Source organism: Lissotriton vulgaris, chromosome 3_1 (assembly GCF_964263255.1).
Source record: "Lissotriton vulgaris chromosome 3_1, aLisVul1.2, whole genome shotgun sequence".
In the NCBI taxonomy this organism is placed as follows: domain Eukaryota; kingdom Metazoa; phylum Chordata; class Amphibia; order Caudata; family Salamandridae; genus Lissotriton; species Lissotriton vulgaris.
In genome coordinates this window covers 402,699,627-402,716,619 of record NC_141689.1, presented here as the reverse complement: position 1 = coordinate 402,716,619, position 16,993 = coordinate 402,699,627, and the positions used below count along the sequence as shown (strand labels likewise).

Genomic DNA, 16,993 nt, shown 5'->3' with positions numbered 1-16,993 from the left:
CTGTTGACGCCAAGAAGAAGCTCTGCCTGAAGAGAAGGACCTGGGAAAGCTGCATGGAGGACTACTGTCTCTAATCCTGAGAGACTGGCCTGTGGTGGGTGCCTTGCTGCAAGAAGGAGAGAAGGAGAAAAAGACTGAGAGACTTTTTAAATCTACTTGTGCATTTGACAATCTCCAAGGGCTTGCTGGTGAACTTGCCCCCTGAACTGCACCACATGAACAGGGGGCGCTACCCCCCTGGAAAGAGAAGCTGCTGTGAGCCTTGTATCTGCCCTGTAACCCTACTGAGGAAAAGCTGAGTGCGCCGTGAGGTAATCTCTGAAAGGCCCTGGGCACCCCGTCCCGCCGAGCAACGCAACTTCTATCTGGCAGGCCCCAGCTGACATCGCAAAGACCAGCCTCGCTGGCCCAAGCACCGTGACTGCCGCCTGCCTAATTGGGGTTTGCACCGCAAGAACGGATCTTGCCTTGTGCCCGCCGGCTCCAAAGGAGAAGTTGCCCTGAAGCCCCAGCCGCCGCCGTTCGTGAGCAGCAGCAGTGCGGGGAGAGAAGGAGTACACCCTGTACTCAGAGAGGCTTTGTTCGCACCTCACACCGCTGCCCGGGGCCCCGATCCCTCTTTCTACGATCGGAGCACCTCACAGGAAGGACCCGGCCCGCTCCGCAACGTCAACCTCCTGAACTGCCTCGAGCCGTAGCTCGCAACCCCGGAGGAAGACACAGCGATGCGGGACCTCAAGCCGACCCCTGCATCGTCCGTCTCGGACCCCATCAAGAGACTCCAAAAAGGTACTGTTTACCACCACGGTGTGAGCCGCCGCTACGCATACGGCTCGCACTGCCCTTTGTGCCCCCAGAAGCCCTGAAGTGTGCACTGTGCGAGTCTCACCCCCATCACGACTCGCACAGCCTCTCTGACTCGCCTGCACCCTGGGTTACTGAGCGTACGCCAGGCGGCGCGGGCCTTGTAAGCGCACCGCCCTACGAGTCGCACCTGTCTGGTACGAGTCGTACACTCGCTTCGAATCGTACCCTTGCTACCGAGTACGGGTCTCACGCGGGATACGTGAGACTCAGTAGGTTCATCCTCCGATCGGCGTACGAGGCACACAGAGGTGTTCAGGCCTCAGGACAGCGGGTCCCAGCCTTAGGTCTTGCCTGCAAGCTAGGGAGGGCGTGTTCGGAGCCTTTTGTTACCCCCTGAAAGAAGAAACAGTGCTTGAAGCCCAGTGAAGTGGTTTGAGGGGCATTTGGACACTGTTTAAAGTTGAACATTGCTAAGAAGAACTGTGGCATCCTAACAAGTAACTGGAATCATTTTTGAAGTCCAAAGACTGTAATTACAAGCCTGCTTAAAATATACATAAAGGAGATATATTTTTACACAAAATACAGTCTGGTGTCATTGTGTGGTGGGTTGGTGGTTATTGTGTGTGATACTGCAAATGTTTAACTTCATGTACTCTAGAGATTAGCATTGATTGCTTGCCCCACACTACCTAGAGGGTAAGCAGGGGTTATTTCTTGAGGGGAATCCTGTGCCCTGACTTAGAGGAGAGGGTCCCTGCTTGTCACAAGAGAATACATGCGCCAACCAGAGACCCCCAATTCTAACAGCTACCTACCTGTGAGGTGAGGGTGGACAATGCAATTGCTTCCAGGGGCTTCTGGGAGGGAGTGGGTGCTCCATGCTGCTGGGGAGTGGGACAGGGGGCATGGTGGGAGTAGGAGTGCAGGCCTCCCTCCCCCAAACAGGCCTCCATAGCAAGATGGCTACCTACCTGTAAGGTGAGGGTGGGCAATGCAATGGGTTCCAGAGGCTCCTGGGAGGGAGGGAGTGCTCCATGCTGCAGGAGTGTGGGACAGATGGCATGGTGGGAATAGGAGTGCAGGCCTCCCTCCCCCAAACAGGCCTCACAAGCAAGATGGCTACCTACCTGTAAGTTTGTTTGGTGTACTGCAATGGCTTCCAGGTGCTCCTGGGTGGGAGGGGGTGCTCCATACTGCAGGGGTGTGGGGCAGGGGGCATGGTGGGAGTAGGAGTGCAGGCCTTCCTCCCCCAAAGAGGCCTCACAAGCAAGATGGCTACCTACCTGTGAGGTGAGGGTGGGCAAAGCAATGACCTACAGGAGCTCAGTCATAACAGAAGTTGAACCCCCATTCTCCTTACTGACTAGCTAGTATGTCAGAGTCATTATTTAGCTCCCGAACAAAGCGATGATCCCCAATGATTATACAACCCAGAACATAAGACTGCGGAGTCAGAGTCCCGACCTCTCAGAGTCACGGAATCATGCTTGCGAATTGCAAACCATTTCGCTCACTCACTCATGACCAAAAACCACAGATTCCATGTAAGTTTTAAAGCTATATTAAAAGTAAAACAACTAGCTCTGCGTGTTCTCTGTATATTAATTTTCAATTGTGCATTAAATAAAAACATTGATTAAAATCAACTTCATAGAAGAGAAATGGTGAACTCATGAAAACTGAACAGTGGCTGATTTACACATTAATTGTGGGAGACCCCTCACCTGGTTGGAACTTAAAGTAATGGTGGTGATGATGATGAGTAACATATTGCTCTTGTTCGTAGAAGGGAATCTTCTGTCTGTTATGAGAAAAATGGTGCGTGTTAAAAAGCAAGCATTCATCAGTTGTGCCTAAAAGTGTAGCATGTTATGGCTAAGCATAAATAAAAACACCCTCCCCTTCCGAAAGGGGAATTTTTACTTTAGACTAGAGAGTCACAAATTATAAAATTTGTTTATGTTGTAACATTTTTATTTCATTCCTATACAAAATAGGGAGTGGTGTATATTGCATCTAAAAATATGAAATGTTTTTTCTATGCGGAAAACCATCGGCACAGGGGACAACCACCAGTGCCGGGGCCAGCGCGGAGGTGGTCACTCCAGGGGCGGATGCGGTGCCACCAGTGCCAGCAGGAACTGCTGTGGGGGATGCCTCAGTAGTGGCGGGCACTGGTAAGCTATTATATTCCTTCCTTATTGAGATTGCAGAGTTGGCTCGCTGCAGGGGTGTATGCTGTACAGTACAAGTACACTTTACTGTTAAGAAACAAATTTAGAACTTTTGTGGGGGAGGGAGGGGGGCTTAACTGTACATTTTGTTTTCCTGAATTTTAACTGGCTGGTTGATTCAAATTGTCTAAGTAATCGCCTACATTTGTACAAAAGTGCCACTGACAGAGTTAGTGAATTCAATTTTCCTACTTCTTTACTAGTACTACCGTCAGTCTCTCCTCTCCTCCATTATTCTTCCTCCCCCAAAATGCTTATCTTACCTGTGATTCGTGTTTGAGAATAGGGCTAGGCACAGGGCTGGCTACATGGCAAATGGCGGTTAAGGTTGGCTATGGAATCCTGGACGGATGAAATGGCATCGTTATGGTGGTAGTAGTAGTGGTACACACTGGCAGAAGCAGCATATGAAAAAAAGGAAATGAGACATTGAGTGGCCTGAGAGGAGCATTAGAGCAGTACGATAGTACAGTACACAAGGACAGTGCCATAAATTGTAGCCTAAGCAATGCTAAAGTATTCAATACAAAGTCAACTACTAGTTGCGCGGATTATGGCTCCTACAAGAACTAGTACTGAAGGACACAGCAGCGTAAGCTTTAGTCGCGTGTAGGTTGATGTTGTTGATGATGAATCTACTCGATGGCGGATATGAAATTCTAAATTTATTTGCAAATACTCATGGGTGTGTGTCAAGCAGAATAAAAATAAATATCCTCGGATTCCTTGACCTGCCTTGAAATTAATTTTCTGTTGCTTTTGACCTTATCCTCCACAGCAAGCATGTGGAATTATTGATGTAATTTAGCCACACCTCAATGAAAACCACACAACCCGGGGGAAGAGGGTTAGGGTTTGAAAAATAGATGGAAATGGGGGGGTTTAGGTAAAGTTTTTTGGAGAGAGTAAAAAAAAACACAGTACTCATGGACAAACAACAAATGAAGAAAAACAAATATTTGGATACGAAGATATCCATACATCTTTTAAGGGACATAAAGGAAGTGCATGCATGAAGTTGTTTGCTAAATGGATGGTTAGGTTACTGAAAAGTGGTACTTATTACAACTTACTAACTAGTACAAAACAATTAGACAGTACAGGGCTGCAGTAATTACGCAATTTCACTTTCCTACCTAGCCTCAGAGAGAATAAACACTTAGTAGTACATTACATTAGTTTTAAAAATAGCAAAGAAACTTACCAAATAGCTGTAGGGATGAATTTGAAGCGGAGGGCAAACGCACAGGGTTGCACTTATAGACGTTCACAACAATAACATTTTTTAAAAGATAAGGACAAGTGAAGTGGATAATTTAACTGTATGTTGTAGTTGTCCTGGTCAAATTGGGAAGTTGCAGGCATCCAGCCATTCCTCTTTTATACGCAGTACTCCTCCATTCCATCGGGCGCTCCATCGATCAATCTTGGTCACCACACTGGCCACTGCCTGCCTGGCGGATGGGGAATTGTGGATTGCTATGGTAAGCCTGAGTTAATGTTTTTCCCATCGCACAGGGTAAGAGCTGGCCTGTAGTTGTCGATGGAAAAACAGAAAGGGATTTTAAAACACCCAGAGGAAAAATATAAGGTATGGTGTGTAGTGCAAAATAAATAATTACATACATGCATCATTTCTAAAGTGCCTACTCTGAGTCTCTGTTTCCAGGATAATAATTAGCACACAGCAGGCCAGGGCCATGCAGAGGTCAAGGCAGGCACCACTGAGTAAACCAATCTCCATGTAGTAAACCTCTTTGACACAGACAGACAAAGCTGATCTAATTTTATACAGCAAGCCACATAGCTGCAATTTTACATGAACCGCTGTCTGGACTCTGGCATAACACTACACTGGCTCAACCACTCCCTCCCACGACTAGACAGACATGTAGTTCTGCTGTGGTTGTTGTTGACTTGTTTACCTGTTTGCCGCTCACGAAATGGCCATAGTTCTTCCGTAAATCAACAATGATGATCCATCCAATCGCAGTGAGTGACTGTGAAGATATTATGTAACTTTGGTCATAATGACTCATCATCATCATGGTGTTGGCAAACTCAAGGTTGTTCATGCTGTCACAGTCTACACACAGTGAGTCCAAGGACATTTTCCATATTAAGGAATGCAACATAGTGGCCCCTGCAGTAGAAGTACAATTTGTATTAAACAAGGTATACAGAGTGGACTTGAGTTACATTTAGTGTGTAAAAGATGAAAGAATAACAGAACACATAAGATTCATTTCATGCACAATAAACAAACAGCAATTACTTTCATCAGAGCCAGATAGTCAGTGTTGTCCACTGCATGCCATCTCATCATTCATTACATGTTCCACTTTTTGTCAGCATCGTATTCTTAAGTGAAGGGCCAAAGGGCAGCCTCTTGTGTCAATTTCAGGAGTAACAGTCAGCATAGTCAGTCATTCCAGTCCCACTTATTTTGAGGGGACTCGTCTGCGAAGCATCAGTTTCTTGATTCTGCGTAATACGGCCATCTGCCTTGAGGGAAATGGATAGGGGGAGTCTGGAGGAGGAGGATAGAGGAGCATGACTGAGTTGTGAACTTGTGAACTTCAGGAATGCAGACAGCGGCATCTTCAGTATGGAAATAAGACTAAGACAGAGAGGCTGATGGATTTGTTGTGATTAAAGTTTTGTTGTGCTAAAAGTTGCAAAACAAAGAAAGACACACAGAAATAAAAGTGAATAAGGACGTGAAAAAAGTAAGTATTTCAAGCTTTGGTGTCAGGGAAGTAAAGCTCGTCCTCAAACTCTGTGAATTGAACCAGGAGTAGGTCAGCTAACAGAGAAGAACTTCCGTCACCTAAGTCGGTGTCCTCTTCTTCCTGCGTGGATTCACATATTTTGTAATCTGGTGGTATGAAGTGCTGATTCACCTTAATCATTGTTAACCTCTCTACATTTTGTGGTGAAAAGTGGGTCATTTTTGACGTTACAATGGCGCGAGCAGCACTGAAAACACGTTCAGAAGACACACTTGCGAGTGGGCAAGCCAAATAATTTATAGCCAGCTTGATGATCAATGGCCATTGAGGCCTTTTACCATACCAATACACCAACGGGTTCTGATCAAAGAAGACCTCTGTTGGGTCATCCTGATAGGCCTGCACCATCCACTCAAGGTCCTCCAGGGGTGCTCCACTTTGCGTACCATCTGTTGCCTTTGCATCAACACTGGAATGAGCAAACCCTTGATGAGCTATCCAATTTGCTTCCGCCAATATTATGACTGGGCCTGGTGCAGGTGATGATGATACGGTTGCTGGTGTCGGTAACGGCTCTGAAGGACAGTGACTGCCTTCGGCCACAGAAGTGGACCTTGACACCGGATGGCCTGCTACTTTAGTAGTACTTGTGGCAGTTCCTTCAATCTCCTGCCTCTCTTTTTTGAACCGAGTGGCTGACAGAGCTAGCCAATGTTTGTACTTGGAAACATCTGCTTCAGAAAAAGGAATGAATGTATTGCTGGCCAGTGCCTTTTTGTACCGTGGATCCAGAATAGTGGCACAAATGTAATGCTGTTCTGAATGTATTGCTCTATGCCTTGCATTGTCAACTAGGCGGCTAAATAAGCTCTCCGCCAACTGATATGCGTCTTGTTTTTCAGCATCAACTTGGAACGTTGGAGACACCGCCTTCAGTTGGTGCTCTAGCATGCGCAACAATGGGATAGCTTTGCCCAAAGTACAGTCCTCCCTGCTGACTTCACGTGTGAAGACCTCAAAAGGACGAAGCATGTCTGTCAGGCTTTTAACTAGGTCCCACTCCTCCACCTCTAGCCTGATGTCTTTCATAGAAGCACCCCGTGCGTGAAAGACATACTCATTGATTACCAAGTACTGCTTAAACAGACGCTCAAGCATGTAGAAGGTTGAGTTCCAAAGTGTTGCCACGTCCTGGATGAGTCCACTGACTGGCACTCTACGGTCACATTGAATGATCCTCAGCTGCTTCCGGGCATTAAAAGAATGGCTGAAATGTGTGCAGATTCTTCGGCAGGGGGTCAGTAACTTGCGGACTGCGTTTTCTTTTTTCAAGAAATCTTGAACAGTAATGTTAATGCTGTGCACCAAACACGGCACTCTGAAATAGCCATCATCAGCCATAACCTTAACTATATTAGTGCCATTATCTGTAGAAACATAACCAATCATGCGCCTTACTGTTAAACTCCTCCAAAATGTTTACTGCAGTATGAGATTTCTCCATGGCAAACATGGCTACAGTTACATGTTTCCGAGTAGCTTGAAAAATTGTGACACAGTCAACACCTGCATCTATCTTCTCTCTAGCCTCCGCAAAAGAGACCCAGTGTGCAGTGATGCACATGTAATCAACGGCATGGCAACTGGTCCACATGTATGTTGCCGGGTGGATAGTGTGAACAGCACTCTTCTGCAAAGCTGCACCAATCATGTCCAGCATATCTTGATGTAGTGCTGGAACCGCAACTCTGGCAAAATAGGACCGGCTAAGAACCTTCCATTTAGGGCAGACTGTTGCGACAAATTCTAGAAAAACTACCACTTCCACGAAAGAAAAAGGGAGAAGGTCCAGCGCTAACATTTTAGCCAGCATTGCATTACACAGACGTCCCATTGGGTGGTTGCGTTCCAATGGCGCCTCCGACCAAAACATGCTTTTAATGGTGCTCTGGACCGTTTTCATATGTGATGATGATCCAGACTTCTTCAACCCAGTTAGGCTCATTGATGTACTTTTTCGCATTGGTGTCTATACCAGACTCTTCCTGTGCCACCTAGATATTGCTGGGGTAGAGGGTGTGGGCGCTACCAATGCAGTGCTGCTGCCAGAGGTACTGTGTGTACCAGACAAAATGTCTCTCGCTTCTTCACCTCCCTCCAGCACAATCAGCTCCTCGTTATCAGATGCAATATCAATGGCTACATTAGGATTTGTACTTTTGGCTTTCCGGATGTTACTTAGGTGCGCCTCCCACTGGCCTCTGGTACCATAGTTGGTACCAAGCTTACCCTGACTAACTACTCAAACAAATAACTTGGTTTTCCGCCTTTTTGCTAATACTAAAGAAGTCCCGAACTGGAGAGTTGAGACTTCTGGTGGTGGTGGAGGTTCCACTTTCAATGCCAGATGAAGTGGAGGATGGGCATGGCGGAATTTGACTCTGTTGTGCACTTACAGCACCACTACTTGAGTTAATGGAGGTCGAGCTGGACGGAGGTCCCTGCCGGCCCTTCTGAAGAGAAATATGGAAGCTGTAGGTCGTGTTGGTGTAGTAGTTACCTGTGTTGGTGGTGGTGCCAGTGCAACGCCGCCCACATCCCGCGCAGCATTTCGGGATAGGGTAAAATTATCTGTCTGCTACATGCCTGCTGGGGCTGGAGTGACAACGGTGATGACTGGGTCGTCATCGTCAGACTCTTCATCAGCAGCAAAATACACCACTTCTATTTCTTCTTCATCATCACCCATAACTGAAAGCCTTGCAGGAACCTTCCTTTTACCTAGCTTTGTCGGCTCATGGCGTGCCTTCCTCTGGTGTGTGCCATTCAAGATCTAGATCATCAGAAGGAAGGGTGTTTTAATAAGAAGTTGTACTAGCCTTCCTTTTCCTTGCTGGGGATCTGGAAGGCAATGCATCATCAGGAGTGGCTTGCTCGGCTGATACCTCCGCATGAATCTCGATTTCCTGATGTGCCGCTACTTCTGAAGGAACAGGTATTGTGGACAGTTGTGCCTCTCCTTGTGACTCTCTGTGCGCCTCTCCTTGCGCCTCTCCTTGCGCCTCTCCTTGCGCCTCTCCTTGCGACTCTCCTTGTTGCACCTGTGGTTGTCATTGCAGCTGTGGTTGAACGCTCGTCAGATGAGTTACACCCTGCGTTCATTGGATGCTAGTTTGCGATGAGTCAACGCCAACATCACTGGTCGATAGTGAAAGAGCAATATAAGTGGCTGCCTCTGCGGCACTCATGGGCTTGGGCCTAACTTGGCGTGTTGGCACTGAGACCAATGAAGCGGAGTTGCTGCTCCCAACTTGGTCCCCGGCAGACACCGCTGCTGCAGGCATAGTTTTTTTTCCCCAAAATAGTGGCGGTCGGCACTCCAGTCTCATTGGTAAGTGGCGCCACTTGCTTCTTCTGCTCCTCCTTACTGGCAGTGGCACTGGCAACTTTCTTGGTAGAGGAGCTACGGCTATCTTTCTTTGAGCCCATCTTCTTCAGATGTCAGACCAGCAGGACGCAGTTTCACGAGTTGCAGAGTTGTCTGTGGCCACACGTGACATCATGTGACGTTGTGCACACACCGCAGCAGGACTTATTCCTGGCACAACAACAAGTGATGATGATGAGGATGATTCCTGGTTCTCAGTCTTTGTGCACCTAAAAGCAAAGAAGCCAGAGGAACATCAGTTAAATACATTTTGCATATGTCGTGCTTCAATTAATACTATTGCAACTAGGCATTTATTATTATTAACAAAACACACCCAAAAACGGAAAGACCCAAAATAAAAATTGCAATTCTAATCAAAAACGGATGTTTAAATTAATAGAAGAGAGGCCACACAGAGAGAGTTGTTACATGCACCCATTCATAATCCTAGGCCTACTGGCCCGCAAGCTTGCTGGCCTATGGCAAAAACTGCCTGGCCTCAATATGCCCCCCCCCCCACCCACATTGCCAGGCCCTGGACCAGGCCTCAAAATGGTCCTCACCCGCATGGCCAGTCCCTGGACCAGGCCCCAACAACAACCAAAAAATCGAAATGCACACAAAAATCACCTCAATCCAATGCCATCCATGCCCTAAATGATGTTTAAATTCAAGAGACCTCACAGAAAGACTTGGTCCATGCACCACTGACTACCCCTGGCCATAATGGATGAAAACAAGGCAGACTGGGTGCAGGCCTATGGCACAAAGCACACTGCCTGGCTTCAAAATGGCCCCTAGACCCCACCCACATGGCCAGGCCCTGGACCAGGCCTCAAAATGGCCCCCACCCACATGGCCAGGCCCTGGACCAGGCCCCAAAAACACCCAAACAATCGAAATACATACAAAAAACACCTCAATCCAATGCCATACATGCCCTAAATGGTGTTTAAAATCAAGTGACCCCACAGACAGACTTGGTTCATGCACCACTGAGTACCCCTGGGCATAATGGATGAAAGCAAGGCAGACTGGGTGCAGGCCTATGGCACAAAAAACACTGCCTGGCTTCAAAATGGCCCCTAGACCCCCACCCACATGGCCAGGCCCTGGACCAGGCCTCAAAATGGCCCCCACCCACATGGCCAGGCACTGGACCAGGCCCCAAAAACACCCAAACTATCGAAATACATACAAAAAACACCTCAATCCAATGCCATCCATGCCCTAAATGGTGTTTAAAATCAAGAGACCCCACAGACAGACTTGGTCCATGCACCACTGACTACCCCAGGGCCTACTGGCTAGTGTGGCTTTAACATGCACCTCAAACTTCAGTCTGGACTGTTCCCATGAGGCACAGGGTCAAGGCTGATTTGCATATGGCCATGTCTGAACTGGGGTGGTGTGGTGTGCAAAAAACGATGGATTTAGGCCCAGATCTCTGTACTGGGGTGAATGTATGACATTGTTCTGCATTCTGTCCATCAATTGTTGTTTTTGCATTTGTCACCCCGAATGGGATGGATATGCTCAGACGCGAATCCCATGTTCTCCACACCACTGGAGTCAAGCTTTCTTGGCTGAGACGGCTGATAGCAAGAAACCGGTCTTAGGATGCTTGATTCCGGTCCAGGAAAGACATGGCTTGTTGGCAGTTCGGGCTGGACTGTTCCCATGAGGCACAGGGTCAAGGCAGATTTGCATATGGCCATATCTGAACTGGGGTGCTGTGGAGTGCAAAAAAATGATGGATTTAGGCCCAGATCTCTATTCTGGGGTGAATGTATGACATTGTTCTGCATTCTGTCCATCAACTGTAGTTTTTGCATTTGTCACCCCGAGTGTGATGGGTATGCTCAGACGTGAGTCCCATGCTCTCCACACCACTGGAGTCAAGGTATCCTAGCTGAAGACGGCTGATAGCCAGAAACCGGTCTTAGGATGCTTGATTCCGGTCCAGGAAAGACATGGCTTGGCAGTTCGGGCTGGACTGTTCCCATGAGGCACAGGGTCAAGGCTGATTTGCATATGGCCATTTCTGAACTGGGGTAGTGTGGAGTGCAAAAAAACGATGGATTTAGGCCCAGATCTCTGTACTGGGGTGAATGTATGACATTGTTCTGCATTCTGTCCATCAACTGTTGTTTTTGCATTTGTCACCCTGAGTGGGATGGGTATGCTCAGACGTGAGTCCCATGCTCTCCGCACCACTGGAGTCAAGCTATCCTGGCTGAAGACGGCTGATAGCCAGAAACCAGTCTTAGGATGCTTGATTCCGATCCAGGAACGACATGGCTTGGCAGTTCAGGCTAGACTGTTCCCATGAGACACAGGGTTAAGGCTGATTTGCATATGGCCATGTCTGAACTGGAGTGGTGTGGAGTGCAAAAAAACGATGATTTAGGCCCAGATCTCTGTACTGGGGTGAATGTATGACATTGTTCTGCATTCTGTCCATCAACTGTTATTTTTGCAGTAGAGGTGGTAGGGCATGTAGAGATGGGTAGATTGGGGTATATGTGGAAGGCATTGCAAGTTATACTTAAGAGGCTTACATGCACTTTCATGTCCCTATATTTCACTCCACACAGTGTGACGGGGAGGCATTGGTGGAGAACATTGCATGCCACAAATCTCGACACTCCCGGGACCTATTCTGCCTTCAGGCATCCTGGGAACATGCCCTGCCCACAAGTCCACGCCTATGTTCCAAACTTACCTTGGAGAAGACTAGCCTGTGGTGAAGAGTCCTCCCCAGGAGAGGGGCAGATGTTATGTCATCGCAGGGTACCTCATGCACTGCTCTGCTAGCCACTCTCTGCCCATATTTTTGATTGGCTTGTGTTATTGTCCTTCGTAAATCCTGGCTTCTGATTCGTTATTAGGCTTGCTAGTCCCTCCTTAGTACCGTCTTGTCTTCCTTTGTAACCTCCCATGAGGACTGGCCCTTTTACTTCAGTTTTTACATGGCATCTCTTCTTTAGTCTGTAACTACTATTTTCTTTAAAGAGTTTCTCTTAGTGCTCATGTGCAGTTGTGACCACGGGCTTGTTTATTTAACTCGTAGCAAATGAGGATCTCTTCAGGGGCCATGGGGAGACAGAAGGGGGCAACTCAGCGATGACTTCAAGCATTTGGAATGCAATAGGTCTCACACATTTGAAAGAGTTTAAGGTATAAGCATTGTAAATGATAATGCCTTTTATTTATGTTTTAAAAACCAAAACATGAATAAAAGGCATTGTCATTTACAATGCCAATAGCTCATACTCGCCTAAATGCTACACCCATTGCATTGCTGATGCTTGTATGACTTGACAGGACCAATGGAGCTGACTGAAAGAAGCACTTTATAGGATGCTATATGTGATATAGTGTCTGGTCCAAAGATGTCAATAACCTGTTACTTCTCCCATTCGGATCCTCCACTCTGGCTCCATCCAGAAACGACTCCCTTACACCCTTCAGATGCTGCCCGCACAGCTGACTTTTATCTACTGTACACTCCTGACATCACCATCTCCATTTAACTTTTGGGCTTGCTAGTCTCCACCTTAACATCTCTCTTCAAGGTTCCTATCTCACATGCCCCTGGTACCACATACATTCACTGCCTCACCATTCACTTCGGCTCCCAGACTTCACCCAATAAAGCCCCCAGTCCACTCCCCTCGCACACGCACACTTCGTTGCTCCTCCGCTACCTGCTACCTTCTGCGCTTCACTTCAGCAGATCCTGAGACTTACGCGAAACAAAGATGCTGAGCAGAGCCGGGGAGACAGGACAGAGGATGGGAGAGTGAGAGCCTGAGACTCCAGAAGGGGGAGTGCGAGCCTGAGACCCCAGCAGGGGGAGCGTGAGCCTGAGACCCCAGCAGAGGGGGCGTGAGCCTGAGACAGCAGGGAAGCAACGCTGAGCCGAGAACTGGACCACAGGACCCTCCGAAGAGACAGCTGAAGGCCAGAGATGGGAGCGTGAAGCTGAGACCTCTGGAAAGAGACAGCTGGAGTTTAAGACCACAAGAGGGGAAAGCAGGAGAGTGCCGAAGACTGTCCTTAGGTTGGAAACTGTTAAGACTGATAGAAGCGTGAGAAGGAGATCCTGAGATGGGAGAGCTAAAGCCCCAGACCTGTGGGAGGACGTGCTGTGGATGGTAATCCCAAAAGGGAAGCGCTGAGGCAAAGAGACACTCTGTGAATGAACTCGGTCCTAAGACCTAAGAAGGTGGGTGCGGGAGACTGACACACAGGAGGTAGTCTTAAACTGAGTCCGAGGGAAGAAAGAGTTGGAGCCTAAAAGCCCAGATGGGGTGACGTTGGAAGCGAAAGGGGTGGAAGCTGCCTGAGACCCCCGGAAGTGAGAACCTGAGCCTCAGATCTTAAAGGGTATAATCTTGAGCTCGAGACCATAGGAAGAGGGAGCGCATAATACTGAGACCGTGGGAAAGTAGAGTTGGATTGTGAGACCCCAAGAGTGGAGAGCTTGACACTGAGCCCAGACCCCAGAAGGGGAACACTGAGTACCGAGGGCCCTAACTGGGGAGTTGGAGTGGGCGTTCATAGGAGTAGAGGGCCAGGGATGAGGGCCCCTGCAGAGGGAAGGCAACAGTTCTAGACTGAGACTCCAGGAAGCAGGATGGGCTGGGGTGGGTTGGTGCTTCCAAGAATGGCAAGGGCGGTGGGGCCTTGAAGCCCAGGTACCCAGGTGGAAGTGCTGACCCCTATAATCTCCTTATGAGAGCCTGAGCCAGCTCAGGGGAAAGCTAGAGGCCTCGTGAGGGGCGGTGAGTTCTGAGACCCACGGTGGAGGCATGGAGCTGATAGACATTGAGGGCCCCAAAGAAGGAGAGATGGGTGCAGCTGCACCGGCTCCGAGGATGGGTGAAGTCAGGAGGTTACATTAATGAGGAAGGCTGGAGAGGAGAGCAGAAGAGAAAGAACAGGTGAGAGAGAGGAGGTTAAAAGGAGAACGTCTAGGGCAGAGCAGAGATTGGATAGGAGTGTACTTTACACTGAAGGGGGCACAGCAGACTCCAGAAGTATAGAGGAAAGTTGACTTTATTAACAGAAACAAATGGGAGAGAAGGATGAATAAGGGAGTGGATAGAGTGAGACGTATGAAGGTCAGAGATGAGGTTTGGAGGAGAGAGGAGTATATGTAAATGTGTAAATGTGTTGTACTTGTAAAGCGCACGGCTGCCCCAGCTTCGGGGCGTCCCGGCGCTGCACTCATACCGCTGTGGAACCCTTCCTTGCTTTTCCCTGTGAAATGTCCACTCCTGGGCACCCCCAAGGTGAAGCCAGGCATCCAAGCGCTGCTGGGGCCGTTGTGGAGATTAAGCAAGCTATTGCCCAGAGTCACTAAGTGGGACGCATGATTAGACTAGGCACCTGGGCGAGAATTATCAGGTCCGTTGAGATTGAGTCCAAGAGCCGCCGAGGCGGGAATTAAACCCTGGTCCTGGGCCAGACCTCTGCATCAGGGTCTGCTGCACTAACCATTGAGCCACACTTCTCCCATATATAAAGCAGGAAGAGTGGACAACAACTAGAGTTTGTTCGAAAGAGCTGGAGGGGGAAGCATATTAAGGAGAATGGATAATAAAGGCGAGCCCCGGAGTCCGACAATGAGCCTTCTGGAGACCCTGGACAGTCCTGGGCCCACCTCCACCGGGAACTCCTCATTCCGGGATAGCCGTAGCCTGTGTGGGAGTGCCCCTCTGCCCTACAGCATCCTCTTCTGGGACTTGGAGCCTGGCACCGTTTCCTGCTGCTGCTCTACTGTCTGTCTTTCCTGGCAAGACTAGCCGGAAATGTGCTAGCCCTGAGGATCCTACTAGTCCCGGGTCGTGCGGGTCGCCTCCGCGGGGGCTCGGCCACCAGGAAGCTGCTGGTGACCCTGGCCGTGTGCGGCATGATGGTCATCTGCGTCTGCATGCCCGTGAACCTGGGCCATCAGCTATACCAGGCCTGGATCTTCGGGACACTGCTGTGCCATGCTGTGCACTTCGTGCAGGCGGTGGCGGTGTCCGGGTGCATGCTCACCTTGGCCGGCATTAGCCTGAAACGATACTACAGCATGCACCAGCCTCTGCATGCTTGGGCCACGTGCACGTCACAGCGGACATCTGTCATGGTGAGCCTGGTGCAGGCTGCAGCCAGTGCCCTGTGCTTGCCCCAGCTTTTCATGAACAGCACTCCCCGCCTGGAACTGCTGGGGGGCAGGCTAGGGCTGCTGGTGTGCACTGAGACATGGCCCCATGCCCCCATGCCCACCTGCGCCAGGCCTACAACCTGCTGTGCTTATGCGTCCTCTACAGCTTTCCCGTAGCCTTCTACGTGGTTTTCTGCTTCCTGACAGGCCGCCAGCTCTGGGAGGCGCCTGACAGCCTGGTGGCCTCGGACAACTGCGCTGTGGGGGGTCCTGGCTGACAGCGAGCAGGAAGGTGGCCAAACTGTCCTGGTGCTGGTACTGCTCTTCACCCTCTTCTGGCTGTCCCTCTACATGGTGGACCTGTGGCTGGACTTCAACAGTGTCCTCATTGAGGATGAGGAGTATGACCCGGGTCAATCCTGGCTCCCCTGGGTGCTGCAGCTCAGGCCGTTTGCCCAGTGGCTGGGACTCACCAACTCGGCCCTGAACCCGCTGTGCTATTGGTTTGTGGGCAACCTCTACCGCTCCGCAGTCCGTTTTAGGGACAGCTACCACCAGCGCTTCTCTTCCGTCTTCAGCCTCTCTGCACCCTGCAAGGACAGGTCTGCTCTCCTGGGGCCCAGGCTGCTCGCCTACCAGGCGACCCGTGCCGAGGCCGAGCTCAGCAGGAGGAGGACTATGCCAGCTGTACCCAGCTCCTGCGCAAGGGCCGAAGCCTCTCATCTGGGACAAAACCCTGAGACCACAATGCCGTGACCATGCTGCCCCCGAGGAAGCCCCGAAAGAAGCAGGCATGGGCCCTCCTTGTTTGGCTGTGAGCACCAGGAAGCAGTGGCCAGTTGGCTTTTCCAATGTAATGAGCTGCAGAGCCCTGGCACGCACTTCCACTAGGTATCATCACTGTGTGAGCACAGCCGTAAGACGCCTTGTAGTGAGCCGAAGCCTTCGCTCCCTACATTAACGCACAAAATAAAGTTTCAGTAAGAGAACAGCCAGCCTAATGTACTTCCTAAGAGTTACTTTCAGGTCCATCCTGTACAACACCTACCCCTGTCTATGGTACAATAGGGTGACAATCCGATGGCACTTCCGCAGCAGATGGGTGGCGGACTGGGCCTGTTCTCATCCGAACCAGGCCAGCTTCCATCTGTATAGTTTGCTCTACATGCCCGAGCCCTTTTAGCTCCCAGAATCTTCTCCTCTTTATAACTCTTTTAAAGAAGAGAGGCTGGGGGGGGCCTGAGACCCCCCACCTGAATCAAAGAAGCCCTGGGGTGGCAGTCCCTGGGGCTGGTGGTCCCTCTAGGCCCCCTTTACATACTAAGTATTGCCCCCGGGATTTGGCTAATTACCAGCGAAGCCGTGCTTTGTTTTTAAAAAAATAAATTCGGCCAAAATTAGCTCTGGGTGTGTGAATCTCGCTGATTTTGTTTTAAAAAGAATGCTTTTTTTGGCCCTGGGGGTCCTTGGTGGACCACCTGAGCAGGCCAGGGAGTCAGGGTGTTTCTACCCTGCCCCCTCTTTGCGTTTTCCTTCTTTCTTGTGCCTCGGTTCTACCGATGGCAGCCAATACTTCCTGGTTTGGAGTGTTGACAGCCAATTAGCATACTGCTCGTGCTCGGCAGGG

The 16,993-nt window shown here is 49.6% G+C and overlaps 1 pseudogene; it reads left to right on the top strand.

Moving 5' to 3' along the window:
- The first annotated feature begins 14,839 nt into the window (after positions 1 to 14,839).
- LOC147726507 (QRFP-like peptide receptor) lies at positions 14,840 to 16,106 on the top strand (annotated as a pseudogene).
- Positions 16,107 to 16,993: the final 887 nt, after the last annotated feature.